The following is a 17,508-nucleotide window of genomic DNA, read 5'->3' on the forward strand; positions in this document are numbered from 1 at the left end:
AATGAATTAAAAGTAAATGTCAGAATAAAATATAAAAATCCTTTATATGGGAAAAATAATATATATTCAACTACAGTTTAAAAACTCACATATTTTCAGGTGATCACTTTGTCTTTAAAAAAAGAAGTAGAGATAGGACAGGGGTGGGAACCCAACCTGCTACATTTGCGTATGAATAAAACATTAAGCAAAGTCAGCATCCAGTCGATTTGAATTAGAACACTCTATTACCCAGCTCACTTGAGACTCAATATTTTGACACCCAAAAGAATTGAAAAGTAAAAGGGAGGTCACAAGGAGCAGATTCTGTCCAAGTGCACAGATAGACTAGAATAGCAATTTCTTTATGAAGCACAATCACTATATGCAATGAATAAATAATGGAGAAGTGCAGAGATCATAAGGCTTAGAAATGGGACAACTGAAATTAAGCCCTAGCTCTCAGTTTTCCAGAACCACAGTTTCTTCTTCAACACAATGTGCCTATCAGTGTTGCACGTACCCACCTAGAAAGACTTGAAAAAGTTCTCAAGAGGGCCTGCAAATCAAAACACTTGACAAGATACACTGACCCACTGCCCTACCAGGAGGGTGTTCTATAGCCTCTAACAATGATGGAATTAGAAACTACAAACTTTGGAAACCTAAAGTGTTCTAGAGACTGACATGGTTTTAGGAAACGTTCCAGTAACAGGGATATTTACCGAGTTGCAAAGTCTTTTTCCTCTATGACTCCTAAAAAAAATGTAAGTTGTCTATATTCCTTTCAAGAAGACTGGAGGAATTCAGAGTTATCAGTAAATCAATTTTTTCCTGGGGACATTGCCCTCTCTGTACACAATAGACAAAGGGAAAAAAATGACTCCACTTTCTCACCTGTAAAACAAAGGCACTGGGAGATGTCCTTAAAAGTCTTTCCAGTTCAGGAGTCTTTAGGGTAACTAAATCCATTTAAGAACTGGTCATTCAAGATGATGTTTTGCAACACTGCAGTTGAGGTATACCAAAAGATATCTGTGTTGCTTGTAAGATCGCCTCAATTTTAACACACGTTACATAAAAAACAATGTCATGTATTAATTATGATGCATCCGTGCTGTAATCCTTCCCTCAGGAGATCCCAAATCCAATGGTTTTTTGTCTAAAACTGAAATGTCCCATTTCCTGTTAAGAAATTACTAACCGCAGTGATCAGTGATCATCTTCCAATAATCCAAACAAGCAATAAACCACAATTATAAATGTCCAAATTTGTTACTGTCTTAGAGATTATAACTGAACTCAACATAGTCAAATCCCCCATTCAGATGATGTCTACTGACTGACGAGCAATGCAGCAATAGACAGAGATGAGCAAGTGAATGTCTCTGTGGTGTACACTTTGCAGGTGTATAACCAGGAATGACTCGGCTAGATCCTGGTTAGTTCTATTTTTAGCACTTAAGAAACATGCACATTGACTTCTTCTGTAGTATTTGCAACAGTCTGCACTCCCAAAAGCAGTGTACAGGGGCTTCTGAAGGTCTCTTCTCTCCCTTCTCTACATCTTCAGCAATATTTGCGTTCTCTCCCCTCTTCATCATCATCCTGATTGCTTTGAGGTAGAATCCCCAAATAACTTTCCGTTTCCATTCCTTGATAGTTAAGACTGTTAGACACTTTCGAAATATTTCTTGGCCATTTAAGTTTCTTCTTTTGGAAACGGTATTCTTTCCATGATGGGGACAGGGGGCGGTTGTGTGTAGATCATGAAAGTAGAAAGGAGAGGAGAAGAGGATCTTTAAAAGGTAGTGGATCATTTGGACACGAAGGCAGATGGAAGGTCCGGTGGGAGAGACAGGGGACAGGGGACAGAGGACGGTGGGAGAGACAGGGGACAGGGGACAGAGGACAATGGTGTAGGAGGGTGAGTAGGAGCCAGAGTATGGAAATACCATCATGACACCCATGACTTGATGGTAAATTTTAAAAATAACTTTAAAAAAATGAAACTCCCCATTCACATAAATGTGTATTTGTGTGGTTTCCGTTTGTTGTTGCTGTGTTTATAATAGGCCTGCACTGTGCTGAAAATAAATCTCATTATTTTCAGGCATATAAATTTTCCAAACTCCAAATAGGCAAAATCAAAGTAATCAACTTCTTCTTTTCTTCAACTTGACCGCTTCATAGGAAAGGAACTTATAAATCCAGTCCAAATAAATCTGTTCCTTATCAACCCAGAATAATTACCCAAGTCCAGCAAAAACCCCATCCAACTGACCCCAACCGGCCAATTCTTTTTATCTCTGTGGTGTTTATATAAATCTTATCTTAATCATCACTCGGAGTTTGGCTTGGGGGTTGCAAAAGAGAATAACAATTTTAAACGAACAAATTTATGTTAAACTCACTTTTACTAGTCTTGTGTTAAAAACCACAACAAGATGGCATTATTTTCTGTTTGTGAAATTAAGAATCAAGTCTTCATTTTTCAGGGTTCATTTCCCTGAAGATAGTCAAAGCTACTGCCTACTTTGGATATAATTGAAACACTTGATCTTGCAACCCCAGGTTACCGTTTATGCAAGGGTTTGAACTTTTTATTATTTTTACATGTGTGTGCGTAGTATGCATACATATGTGTATGTGTGTGTATACTTGTGCATGTATACATATACGAATGTCCATGTAGATTTCCAAAATTAACATGAGGTTCTTCCTTGGTTGTACTCTACTTCATGGAGACAGGCTCTCTCCCTGAACACACAGCTAGCTGATTCCTGCAAGGCCACCTAATCATGTTGCCCTGGGATACCCTGTATCTGCCGGTCCAGTACTGAGGTTAGAGGCATCACTCCTGCCCAGTTTTACGTGGATTCTGGGGATCTGAACTGTGGTCCTCAAGCTTCCGTGGCAAAAGCGTTAGCCCATGAGCCATCTCCCTAACCTCTTAAGGAGATTTTATTCATGTGAATTAGCAAGTATGAGGAAGTGTATTCTTAACCTGTCAGATGTAAGTGGAATTTAATTTCTTCAAAGAAATTTTTTGAGGGGCAGTGAATTTGTAAGTGGGGTAGAACACAACACATCCCCAAAAGCAAAGTCTGAGAAAGCAACCCGTCAGATACATGATTATTGTTCCAGAGAAGCATGAATATCCACCATGAGACAGATAAATAGAAAGCCCATTAATGACTCCTATTGACCCAGGACAAGCTCTTCTCTTCAAATAAACTATGGGGAAAATTCACCTTCAAGAGCTTCTTGGATTTGGGAGTTTACCGGTTAATGCATAGTGACTCTGGAGAGAACTAGTTCTTGAGGCTAAGAAGGAGACAGGGAAGGAAGGCCACCTCACTGAATGCCTTCCCACATCAAGAAGGCGAGCTGTTTCTGAGGCTTGATCCTGTCTGATTGAGGGAGCATCCCACCTTCCAAAGGGCCCTGGTACGTACACTAGCACATGGACATGCGTCCACTGTAATTTGTTGCTTTCAAATTGCAAACATTTTCTTTTATAATGTTCACAGATTTAGATGACAGTCCTACTCATGACAGAAATAACAGCCCACCTGGCTCTGTTTAACCCACTTTCAGAGTAAGGACAATGTAACCCAAAACCTTTATCTTCAAGCCTTAAGCAGCTCACACAGGCCCATTAGGAAATTTATTGTCATCTTAAAAAGACTTGTCTTTTTCATTCAGTATACCCCACTACAAAATCTAGCTCAGTTCCTGGCGGCCATCTGGTCTCTGCGCACACATAACAGGCCAAAATTTCCAGATTTTTCTCCTTGGAATTTCCTCTGTAAGGGCGAATCCGACTAGGTGAAAAATAGTTCTGGAAGAGTTACAAGTTATTATTCCGAACACAAATGACATTTTCTTTAATAGGTGTTCCCAGACTAAATAAGCTTTGAACTTCAGAGCTGCCTGAGTGCCCGGCTTTGTTTGCAGTGGTCACGTAGCCAACATGACGAGACCTCTGGCCGTTACCCAGGTATTTTTAATCAGCAAGGCTCAGTGTACAAAATAAAACTCAAAGGCCCTTGTTCCCTATGGCTTAAATGTCTGGGGACCACTTTGGTATTTACTAACATGGCAGAAACAGAATTAAATAAAGTTTTTCTGTTGTCCTAACTACCAGTGCCCGCCAAAAAGTCACTAACACAAGAATGACACTTTGAGGAGCCATCAGTGGTATGCTAGCTAGCGACCACATAGCGGCCTGTAAGATGAATGATGTCTCTTTGATAGCTTACTAACAAATGCCCTGTCCTCCAAGACACTGTGTGTCAAGTCTGCCTGCAGATCAGAAATGTGAGGAGGGGAGGGGAGGGGAGGGGAAGGGAGGGGAAGGGAGGGGGAGGGAGGGGAGCGAAAGGCAATGTCAGTACAGCAAAAACTAAGGCAACAACCCCACAGATGTGCTTCAGGGACTGATATCCTGAAAGATCATTACGTGATTCCAATGTGCAGGCAGGTTTGGTGACAGCTGTTCTAAGCCATCAACACACTGAGCACAAACTACACCCTCAACTTCTTCTATCAGGTATTCAGAATAAAATAGCCTGAGTGTCTGGAAAATAACTATTAAGGACAATAACTATTAAGGACAATGCTGTATGGAGAAGAAGAGTCGGGTCGCACATTTCAGAATTGTAAGGAACTTTGGATTATTTATTTGCTTACTTATTGATCTATGGGGATCAAACATAGGGCCTTACATATGCCAAGCAAGTACTCTACCACTGAGAAATATCTCCATCCCCACTTCAGATTTTACTATAAGTTAAATGGAAAGTCAGGGGGTAAGGGTTCAATAAGGCATGCCATAACCTGATTTTACGAGGACATTTTTGCTGCTCTTCAGGCAATTGAATCAACACAAGAAAGATCACAAACCAAAGACCATGGAAACTGTGGGAAACTCGCTCTATCATTAATTACCCTTGTCCTCCGGAATCAAGGCAATGGTTTAGTTGATGATTCAAAATGTCAGGATTCCTCAAGGCCGTGTTTGGATGTGTTTCTCAAGTATCACACAATTGACTGACCCCCTGATGCTCAGAGGAGCTGTGTATGGCTTCTTCTGACTCTGGAGTCAAGCTATTTTCAGAGCATGGTACACATTCGTCAATTTAATCAGGCATAAACTGATAGCCTCCTACCTTAGACATTCACTTAAAATGAGTAGGCCAAGAGAGACACGATTGGCACTATGTAGACATAGTCACTGCTATGGATTTCAAAAGGATGGCAATATCCACAATGAGCAAAAAAGCTGTGGTCTCTATTGCAAATCTTGTCCAGGCATTAACTAAAACAATATCTTGTGTTTTCATCATAAATTGTAAGGCAAGCGTTTTCCCTAAAGTTTAGGCTTATCTGTAAGTCACAAAGCTATAGGATAAGCTGTGATGGATGAACTAAAGAACTCAGGTGGTGTGCGATTGGTATACAGGCTTCAGCTGAGAGCTGGAGTGTCAAGCGCTATCGCCTTGCCTGCAAGAACGACGCTCAACAACAGGATTCTTCTGCAGCTATGTTTATTGCACGGCTCATTACAGCAAGTTGAGGGAAGACCCCAAGGAGGAAAAAGGGCTCTGCTTATATATGCTCAGAGGAGTCGTGTCCGTTACTGACAGGTGCAGCCCGCACGCTGTAACGGTCACCCCATGACCCATGACGTGGATCGCACATCCGCGCCTTGCTGGCTTATGGACAGGAAACCGGCACCATCTTCGGGAATGGCACCGGTGGCTCTCTACACTGGAGTAGCAGATATGTAGCAGGGGAGGAACATAAAATACAAACACAACAGCACACACCCTGCTTTGCCAACACCTTCTATTTTCTGTTGCATGGTTCCAAATGCTTTTCCTGCCATAAAGGCTGTTCTGAGATGTCCTACCAGAAATGGCGAAAACCAAAGCCGCAAGTAAGAGAGAAACATCTATACCGCATGCACAGACAGAAACGCACGTAGTACAGCACGTACATCGACGTGTTCTTCCCATAGATCAACCGATTCACTAACTTAGCTAAATTTAATTAAACTATTTTGTAAAGTAACGTTACTGAAGTGCATGCATAAAATCAAGTTAATCATTACGATTGTTGTTGAAGCCAACACTTGCTTCTCCCCACGTAGTTATAATTGTTAACTTTTTGCAAGGTCTAAAGTGTCCGGATGCTTCGTGTTCTGTGTGAAAGAACACAGCTCAGACTTGTGGACAGGAGAAAAGTGGCTCACTTCACCAAGAAGTCGGAACGTTGACATATAAGGCACAAGCTTATCGACACAGAAGAAAAGTGCATGTATTTGCCCCCACAGTTCCATGGGAAATCCGTTCTGTCTGAGGACTGATGCCCAGCATTCAGCCAATCACAGAAGTGAACACAGAGTCCCACACCCTAACCAAGGAGCTGTCTGCAATTGTTACCTGAAGCACAACTGGGCTTAGATGGTCAGGAGGAATATGTTAGCACTCAGCAGGAAAGTCAGCCCCTGTCAGGGAAGCCTTAGAATCCAATGAGCATGTGGGCTAGCGCAAAGAATACTTGCCAAGGGCAAACAGTAGGAAAGCGAAACTATTGACAGAGACTGCATATAGAAGGACCTAGAAATTCAAACAGGACTTTGGAAATTACGAGAGCAACAAACTCAAGACTTAAAGCAAGGAGGTGATATGTGATCACGAGTTAGATAATTCTAAACCCAAGAGAAAGACAGATTTGAGAGCAGGAAAATCTATATAGGAATATTTTGAAATATACTAGGAGAAACTTACTAACAAATTATTAACAATTGTTCTGAGTTGTCCACCTGACTGCCAGCAACTCACGGGCAGCACCAGCGACTTCTGTCACTTAGGCCGTTAATGAAGCAACGAAAATAATGTGAGAGTCATTCGTGAAATGACCAGAAGGTTTCATTAACTTGGGTATGATGGGATAAGCTAGCACTGTGAATACTGCTTCTGAAAATGGGCACGAAAGCATCCCTTGTGGATTCAGTTTGAGAAGCTGAGCGCTGATATCGATTGCCCTGGGTTCGATCTGAGAAGCTGAGAGCTGAAATCGATTGCTCTGCAGCTTCATAGAAACAAGCTTTGCCAGAGTCAGGCTTATCTTCAGAAAGTGCTTCAAATTTGCTAGTGCTTTCAACTCTAGTTTATGTTCCCCAACTCATGCTCTATACTGTCTAGGACCAGGAAGTGAATGTTTCCATCCTGTAGGACAAAGTGTCGTAGCCACTCAACTCGGCTGTTGTAGCCCAAAAGCAGCCCAAGAAGATTGGTTCATAAGCATGAGTGTCCCAATAAGACTTTCCTCGCGGGCATTGAAATGTGAATTTCATACAGTGTCATGTGTTGCTTTTCTTTGTTCTTTTGCCAGCCGTTTAAAACATACAAAGCATTTGTAGCTCACAGGTCACAGACAGACAGGGTGATAATGGGCCAGATCCAATCAAGAGACCACATTGACTACTACTCCTTCTCTATAATTACTAAGAAAAAACAATTATTCTCATGTGAGCATCACAAACAAGTATGTTATGTACCTATACTGTATTCATGGCTTACTGTTTTTCCTTTGCCAACTTTCATTCAATCAAATTGTATTTTTTTAAAAATCACAATACTATTTTCTTTTTTACATTTGGGATCAGAGTTAAATATTCACCCCGTTATAATTTATGAACTGTAAGTTAAAGTAATTTAAATGTTATGTATTTTTAAAAATAAATTAAATACGTATTCTATTATGATTATAAGCCAAGATTTCAGCAACTCTTTTCATTATAATCAAATTTATCGTGTCTTATTATAACGAACACGACGTTCTTAAGATCTAATTGTAGCTGCCTGTGCAGTGACTACACATGTTTTTATATTTATTTGCCGTGCCTATTAGTCATCAAGTTATGGTTTCTCTTCTGAGTAAGTAGGTATGAAACTAATGTGATTTAGCAACGTGGAAAAGGCTTCCTTGGCCCAGATACTTTCCTTTACCCAACCACGGTGCAAGAAATAGAGATCCTTTTGTTTGAATCTTGTCTCAATTACTTTTTCTATTGCCATGACAAAATACCATGACTAAGGCAACTTAGAAAAGAAAATGTTTAATTTAGGGTTCAGGGTTCAGGTACAGAGTCCAGGAAGATCATGGCAGACAGCATGGTAGCAGGTAGGCAGCCATGTTACTGGAATAGGAGCTGAGAGCTTATATGTGGAACCACAACAGAGAGAGAGAGAGAGACAGAGAGAGAGAGAGAGAGATGCAGAGAGAGAGACAGACAGACAGATATACAGAGAGAGAGAGAGAGAGAGAGAGAGAGAGAGAGAGCACGATAGCGCCCTCGTTGGGAAGGGCATGGGCTTTAGAAACCTCAAAGACCAATCCCAACAACGCCACGCCTCCTTATTCTTCCCAAATAGTTCCCCCAATTAGACACCAAGTAATCAAATACATGAACCTATGGGGCCATTGCCATTCAAACCCCCATGGATCTCCAATAATCAATTATTCATTTCTCTTTATAGAGCCTTCTGTTTAATTATTTTTAAAGCCTTAATTTAAAAAAGTAGTAATCAAGTGAAAGCAAAAAGACTCGTAAGACGGAGACAATTTAGGCCCCAGCTGTATGTCTACAGAGTAGGAAGCTGGTAGGGATGGATAGGAAGCAGGGGGAGGGAGTGTGTGTGAGGCAGAGGGCGTCAGGAAAAGAGTACTGAAAGGGAAGGTAAGACACAGAGAAAAGATATTTCTGAGTTTGCAATTACGTTTGAGATGATTTCCTTGTGTGGGTCAGAGCATAATGTTTCAATTCTTAAAAATATCAGCCTTCCTTTCATCTGACGCCACCCATTGATAAGATTGCTAAAGGGAATAAATGGAGTTACTCTTATTTCCTGAGCCTTTTATCCCCTTTCAAAGAGTCAAGTTTCTGCACAATGGTAATAAATGAACCGTGGTGGGGCAGTTTGTGGAAAGTTTTAGTTGACCTGTAACCTAGATTTATGAATAATTCTAAAGTCACGACGCTCGAAAGATAATTAATTGCTCATGGAGGTAGCATGTAAACTCTGTTTAGGAAGCAGAGCAAGAACAGGGTACCCAAGGAGAAAACGCTCTTCCAAGATTATAGCCTCTGGCTCCAACTTAAATGCACAATATTACTTACTTACTTACTTACTTATTGGTTCACTTACAAAGGAAACATTACATTTTCATATGCATCAGTCATTGCATTGGGTTCTTATTCACCCACCCCATCTTCCCCTTTGTCTTGCTCGCACTTCCTGGTGCTTTCGTGACTCAAGCTTCTCATTGCCCTCTCCTGACTCCACTCCTGTCTCCCTTAAACCTTCTCCCTCCCAGCCGCAGAGTCTGCTTTCATGCCTCACACAGATACATATATAAGTACATTAGCTGCCGAGTCTTACATAGAAAATTTTCATATATTGGTATAATTTTGTAACTATAATGTTTAGGAAGCAATTATTTTTATGCACTTAAAAGAAAGGGAAGAATTCCTTAGTATTATAGGACTTTTCGATTTTAGCTTTTGTTACGGCAATGGAGAGGAGGCACAGAAAAGAATTAAGGTCAGAAATCACATGGTTGGTGTAAACCAGGGTGGCAAACGGCAAGGGAGGAAAAGATGGGTGCTGCAGGGACAGAGCGGCTGAAGACTACTTTGTAGTGTGTCAGCCAAAGGGAGCGATGAAAGCCACTGGACATTACGACAAATCAAGGTTTTCTGCCCTACTTCCGCCTCTGGTTTCCAGTGAGATTACTTCCTGGTGTCTGTATTCCATTCATGTACTTCTATAACCATTATTGACAACTCCCACACCTCGGCTCTGGGGACATGGAGTAGGGGTAGAAAGGGTGTAAGAGGCAAGTGACCAGGGGATTCGCTCTGAGAATATGTCCCCTATAATCCACAGTAGCGTGCAAGAACTTCCTACTTTTAAAGACAACTTTGAAACCATTGATCAGTATTTCCCCGTCTCTCCGTTCTTCTTATTAAGTTAACAACAATTATATTCTCAACTTTATAATATCAACTTCCTTATATAGCTTAATTCATGTAACTTGAGTCTTCACAGCGATTATCACAAAAACATAATCATCACTTTGTTCATAGTCAGATATTCTTGGTGGTGTCATTTTCTAATGGGGCGTCATCAGTATTTTGTAGGGATATATGTCATTATATTACTTACATGCCATACATATATGTCATAAGATTATAAGTATCATGTCTTTTAACTTCTTAATGTGTTGGGGGGGCTTTTTGTTTGTTTGTTTTTACTCTTTTCCATTTATTGTCCTCATGTTCTTCAGCTTCTATTTGTCTGAAGATAGTTGCTCAACCATTGTTTTACACTTCTGAGTTTAGTAAGGGCATGGTGTGTTTTTTTTCTTCTGTGAACATCTCTATATATTTCAATCACAGGTGTTCTCCATGGGTAGTATTAGCCAGGAATAAATTCTCATATTATTGTTGAGATTTTTATGCTTTCGGGTGATCCTGATGATTAAGTTTCACATGACAGCATTCCTTTCTGTGTGCAATTCCAAAATCTCAAGGGAAGGTTTTATGCTTTTATGCACACGTGTGTGCGTGCATGCACCAATGTGTGTGTGTGTATGTGTGTCAGTGTGTGTCAGTCGTGTGTGTGTGTGTGTCTGTCAGTGTGTGTGTGTCTGTGTGTGTTTGTCTGTGTGTGTCTCTGTGTGTGTCTCTCTGTGTGTGTGTGTGTCTGTCTGTCTGTCTGTGTGTGTCTGTGTTTGTGTGTGTCTGTGTTTGTGTGTGTGTACCTCCTGCGTGCCACTGCAGTCATGTTAAAATCAGAAGACAACTTACAGGTATTAAGTATCCTTTTCTACCATGTGGATGCTGGGGATTAAACTCAGGTCACCACATGTAATAGCAAGTGCTTTTGCCCATTGAGCTATTTCACTATCCTTAAAGTTTCTCTTCCTACATCCTAAGTGGAAGCACCAAGCTTTTCTGCTATGTATCCAGGTGGGCTCCCTTCTCCCTGACTACTTGTGGCACCCCCTTCCCCTGGGGTTTTCTATGGGTGATGATTTCTGTAAGTAACACTGGAACAGTTTTCTGCCTGCAGACCTGGGACCTGCACCACAGCCCCTCTCTTCCAGGACCACAACTGCAAGGCCCAACCCAGCACTGGCCCCAGAAGCGTTTTTCTCACTTTCCCAGCTTTGATCCCTCAGCCCGAGGGGCGGCAACTGCTTCCTGCCCTTGCTACACCCTACAGTTCTCCATTTCCTCTTTTAGTAGCTAATAACATTTTATTCTGTGCGCAGCGATTTATATTAAATTCCCTGTTGGCTTTACGGTGCGGTTTCCATCTCCTGACACCATCTGTTCACTCACGGAGCTGTGGTTGGAACAGCCCTGTAAACAAGGTGACTCCATAAAAATGGGTATGTTTCTGTCTCTGTTCCATGTCATGGGGCTGCTTCTCTGCTCTCATTCCGGCACATTCTGTCTTAATTATGCTATTATTGCACTAAGTTTCAGTATCTATGAGTCAAGGCTTACCGCTCCTTTTGCCATCGACCATTGTTTTGACTCTTGTAGACAAGGAAATTTCATCAAAATTTTAGAATTAACTCACTGGTTTTCGTTACAAAATATGTGGAGGCTTTAATTGGTTTGCTGTGAATCTATAAAACAATTTGAAATGAGTGCATAACGTAATGCTGACTTTTTTCCCATAAAAACAAGGTATATATCCATGAGTATAATATGTCTCTCATACAGGATTCTCATAATTCATCTCAATAATATATCATTCTAATTTTTTCCATGAATGTCATAACTTAATTACAGATATTTGATTATTTTGATCCTGCTATGAAAGGTTGATTTACCCATGTCCCACTTATTTGTTGCTGGCACATAAAGAAAGTCATTTTTATTGATATTATATCCATTGAACTAATTGTTCTTATTAATTCTAATAGTTGCTCTATTTCCTTTTTGTAAATTCGAAAAGCTATGATTTGAAATGAATTTATTCTTTTAAACTGGATTATCAAATGTTGCCCACAAAATCAATAATATCTTCTTCTTTGTTCTTTTAATACCTGGAGGATGAATAATTCTGTCCACCTTCACACTCCTTATATTAGAATATTAGAAATTTCTCCCTCTTTTGCTTGACTGCAATATTATAGTTTCATTATCCTGTCCAAAACCAAAATCAACTTAGGATTGTAGCTATGGCTCAGCAGCTAAGAGCATGTACTGCTTTCTCAGAAGACCTGAGTTTGAAACCCAGCATCCATGTCTGGAGGCTCACAAGTACCTCTATATCCAGCTTTACTAGAATCTGATGCCTCTGCCCTCCACAAGCACTTACATTCCCATGCACATACCACCACCAGCCACACACACATAGGACAGAATTAAAATATAAAAATAAAATGTTTTAAAATGTTGTTTTCTTGATTTTTTCCCCTTAGCAATTTTTTTTTTTACCATATTTTCTTTACCATTGCTATTTTCCCTTTCCAATCATTTAAAAGCAGGTCTAAGTTTTCAGTGGAAGCATTCCTTTAAGCAATTCCTTCCACTAAAAACAATTAAACCTTCTTAAAAAAAAATAATTGAAGATTCTTTCAAGGCATTGGTTTAGCTGCATCTAATCAACTTCCATATGACGCGTTTTCATTTCCATGTAGTTCAAAGTGTTTTTAGCCAGTATAGCTTACTTGGCAAGTTCTAGAATAATAGGAGATCCTGTTTCAAAAAGCCATTTTTCAAGGTCATTATCTTCTTAATGTATACTATACTTCCATTAGATGTTAAAATTATAATAATTTAGAAAAATTTCTTCTGATGAGAATGATTAAAACGGAGCGTTTCCTTCCCATACCAGAAACTGTTCAGCCTTGGGACTTTCAGTCCAGCTCTACAGTACCACCCAACACTGCCCTCCTGCCCCCAAGGATCTATGTAATAGTCAGAACATTCGTATAACGGCCAGGAGAGAGGATAGCCCATGCCCACTAGGTTTGGTTCCTCCTTTTCCCACACGGACATCTCTTGGATTATTTGCATCGTGGAAAGATCTGGCCGGCATGGTTCGAATATTGAGAAGTAGAGTTTTTCAGCCAACGAAAGGCACAGATCTCAGTTTATATGCATGTTCCAGGACTTCTTTTGGGCCACCCACCAGCTCCCACATGATGACATGGAGACTCTATTAGTTACGAAAGCCTGCCCCACTGGCTCTTAGAACTTCACCGATTTCCCTCCATCGGCCTGAGGGCTTTTACCTTTCTCTCCTTTTATGTATCTCACTTTCTCTCTAGAGCCAAGATTCCTCCTCCTACTTCTTCTCTCTGCCTGCCAGCCCTGCCTGTCCCCTTGTCTGCTATTGGCCATTCGTCTTTTTATCAGACCAATCAGGCGCCTTGGGCAGGCAAGGTGAAACAAATACAACACACCTTCACATAATCAAACAAAGGCAGAATAAACAAACGGAACACAACTTTCACATAATTAAAGTAATATTCTACGGCAGATTCGTTTCACATGGACTTGAAAATACAGATGTGGTTCGTTTGTTGGCTGTAAAGATCTTATACTGCCTCCAGAGGATTTCTACCATTACCCCCGAATCCTACCTTTGACTGTGAAAAGCGAATGCTATTCATGGCCATTTTTTATTCACAGACAAAAGACATTTCATATAATGTTAGGAGTGTGTTAGCCTTTTAGTACTGTGACAGAATACTTAAAGTAATTTATTTACAAAAGTGCAAAGATTTGTTTGCTCAGTTTTGGATGTTGGGTCCACAGTCAGGCTTTAGCGATTGTAGCAAGATAGATCATCATGGTAGGATTGCATGACAGCTGATGCCTGATTTCTTTGTAGTAGAGGATGAGGACAATGAGAGAGAGAGAAAGACGTGGGGATCTTTTATATCCCTAATGATCAGAAGGTCTCCCATGAATCCCCACTACTTCAGGGTTCCACTACCCGCCCCCAGGCTGAAGACCACGTCTTTAACATATGGGCCATGGAAGAACCGTTACCCAAACCATAGCAGGTGGCTTTATACAGGTCATCTTTGGATTGTGTGGTCTTCAGATGGTCTTCAGATGGCAAAGGGGTGCGATTCAAACCTCAGGAAAGACGAGTGTCACTCTACCACCCTAAGAGAAACAGTGGAGACTTCATAAAGTAGGCTGCTGCATTTTCCTCCACAGGCACGCCCGAGGCAAAGATTCAAGTGGGAGACGGAAGACGGTCGTTCCGAATTAGAAGAGCTAGATCAGTGCAAGCCTACTGTAGGGTGCTGGGAAATCACAGCGTTCTATTGTTAGAGCCTGTGTAGCAAAGAAACACTCAATCAGCTGCCCCAAATTCCACTCTGAAGTTAGGACAAGGAGTACGCCGTGGAATTCGCCAGCTTTTAAAGCAGGTTCAAGAGTGAGAAAATATGTAAGAAGGAGTAGGCGTGTTCCAAGATAATTGGGTTTTTGTAGGTGGAGTCCGGGGACTTCACAGACACGACCCTGACGGAAAGAATGTGTGGGACACAGCTGCAAAAAGGGAGCAAGTATCTGAAGAGCAGAAACCCTTAACGGTTTCCATGGGTTTCCTGAAGTGAGTGCTTCTCAATTCAACCTCTCACTGCCAACATTAGTTACATCAGCATCTCAAGGGACAGGACCAGACACTGGTACTGAGACCGTTCCTGTGGAGTACCTAGAGCTGAAACTGACAAAGTCTATTATAGAATGGCCTCTCTTGTTCCCATCCTCTCCTGGACCTTCCGTTTTCTTAAGATAATTAAATAAGTTGTACAAGGAAATTTTCTTTTGGCTTCGTTTTTTTGTTTTTTTGAGACAGGATTGCTCTGTGTAACAGCCCTGGCTATCCCGGAAATCACTTTGTAGACCAGGCTGGCCTCGAACTCACAGAGGTCCACCTGCTTCTGACTCCAGAGTGCTGAGATTAAAGGTGTGTACCACCCCACCTGGCTGTACTTGGAATTTTGATTGTCTTTCCAATATGTTAGTCCACAACAACAAGCAATCCAACATTTAAATACAATCTGTGAACCTGAAGGAAGAAAAACTTGAACAGACATTTTCCTTTGCTGACTTACTAGTCTCTTAATCATACATATCTTTCCTTTGTTTCTCTTCCCCCAACTGGATATAACATTTCTTCATCTTTAGCCATCAACGTGAGTACCATTCAATCTGAAGATAATTATGTGTGAGAGTAAGCGAGGTGGTAAGGAAAATAAAAGTTCTGGTTTATAGTTCCCTTAATATATACAGTGTTCCCAGGATATTTTTAGATATATTTTTATGGCTGGAAGTGTTCAAGAAAAGAAAGTTGGCTTTCCTTTTGGAAACTTGTTTCTTCTATCTAAGCATTTATAAAATCATTGGATCTTTTGAAAGTACTTTCCAAAGTAAAGATTTTTTTGAGCCACTGAGGGATAATTGGGGGGGAAAATGTATTGGAGACCTTTTACGGAGCAGAATGCCAGCCTGTAGGTTCACGAGACCCACTTGTCTTTAGCAAGACCTGGCCACATTCTAATGTTTATTATCCATCATTACACACTTACTGGTACTTAGCTTATTTTGGTATCAGGTATATGTGTTTGGTTTAGTATGTGTTACTTTCCCAGTTCTGTATCGATGTTTATATTTTGTATATATTTTTAATTTAGAAACAATTTTATTTTACATACCAATCCCCCCATACCCTCTCCCTCTCATCCTCCCATGCCCCCTCACCGACCCCAGCCCCGCAGTTGTCAATTATTATGTCCTTCGTTTATGAACTAATTAATACTTCCTTAATTGTTTACAACATTCCCAATAGTTTCCATCTTCAGTTTTGCCGAGAACCCTAACCTGTTTTCCAGAAACCACGATTTCTGCGGAGAACAACATGTGCTATTGGAATCTCTTGAAATCATGTCACAGATTGACTCTTGGAGACCCCGTGAGTAGGTGTGGTGCTGTACTCACCTCAGCTAGTTATGGCTCTTGGCTTTGCCACAGTGGATGCTCAGGTTGTGCTGAGGACATGACTTACCTAGGTCTCTGCTTGCCAGCAGAGCCTATGGTGCCCTCTCTCTGTATTCTTCCTAACACAGGCTGTGAAGCATCACAGGATGACCAGCCCCCATTCCTTCCTCCCTGACTGAGATTCAGCTCGCAGCCCATCTCTGCTCTGTTTATGAGGCTTCACTACCTCACACACTGTCTGGAGGGCAGCCTTGGAATGAAATTCCAAGCAGAGGACTTATCCTTTCCTGGGGGAGTTGTTGTCAAAATCCATTTCAAATGGCATGGCTTTAATAATGAAGTTTTTGATGGCTCCAAACTCTCTTTGAAGTCTAAAGGACTTCATAATCAAAAAAGGAAACGTATATGCCTCCTAAGTCATTTTAGTAATTCATACAATCATGTTGTTGTGGGTACTGACACTTATTGAGTGCTAACCATATTATATGTGCTGAATAACTTGCATGTGTTATCTCAGTTAATATCACGGCTACTCTGTAGAGACTTCTCTTCATTCTCAGTTCTTGGATGAGTCGCAGAAACATGTATATGTCCAGTATCACTCGGCTGCTGGATGATGAAGCCATGGTTGGAATCTGCTTTCAGATTCTGTAGCCTGTAGTCAGCATTCATCGTAACAGAAGAAGATGTACGTGGTAACTCAACAAACTCTTCTCATGGAAAATAACACTATATTCTCACCTTCTTTTGGGGGTCGAATTAATTGACTGTAAATGGCATACCTTATTAACTGTCATTCATGGATGTGGTCCTTTTAATGTCTTTTAAAATGTAAACTCTACTTCTTATTCACTCAAAGGGCATTGTCTGGTTAAACATCGACTGCCTGCCAAGCTATAAATGGGTAGAGCATATAGGTAAAAAAGAATGTCTTATTGGTCATCCTAGATAAAAGATGTAGCCTTGAAAGCAAGAGCATGGTAAACATCACCATGGGCATAGGTGTAGTCAAAAGATGAGGGGAAGGCATCCCACTGCATTTATGGAACTCTGTCAAGAAGAGATAAATTTATTTTTAAACCAGAATTTAACATCATTCAGGAAAGTAAAAGCTTCCCTCATAATCACATCCAGAGTAAGGAGACAAATATAAGAAGCAAGCAAATTATCAAAAGAAAATAAACATTTTAAAACAGCCAAAGCAGAAGCCTGGACTGTTTCAGAAGCTGGTACCCATAGAGTAATGTCTGGAAATTTTAATGTCTTCCTGATAACAGTTGTCACTTAAAGAAGAGGAAATTCAAGTGACTCATGAAGGTGGCAAAGCTAACAAGTTGTCAAAGCTCCTGCCTCAGGGGTCTAGTTTTTGTAATGCATGCATCAGGAGACTGTCTCCATAATTCATGCATCGGGATACTGTCTCCAGGTAAGGCCCTTTACTGCTGCTGCTGCTGCTGCTGCTGCTGTTCATC

This window comes from Phodopus roborovskii, unplaced genomic scaffold, assembly GCF_943737965.1.
Source record: "Phodopus roborovskii unplaced genomic scaffold, PHOROB, whole genome shotgun sequence".
NCBI lineage: Eukaryota > Metazoa > Chordata > Mammalia > Rodentia > Cricetidae > Phodopus > Phodopus roborovskii.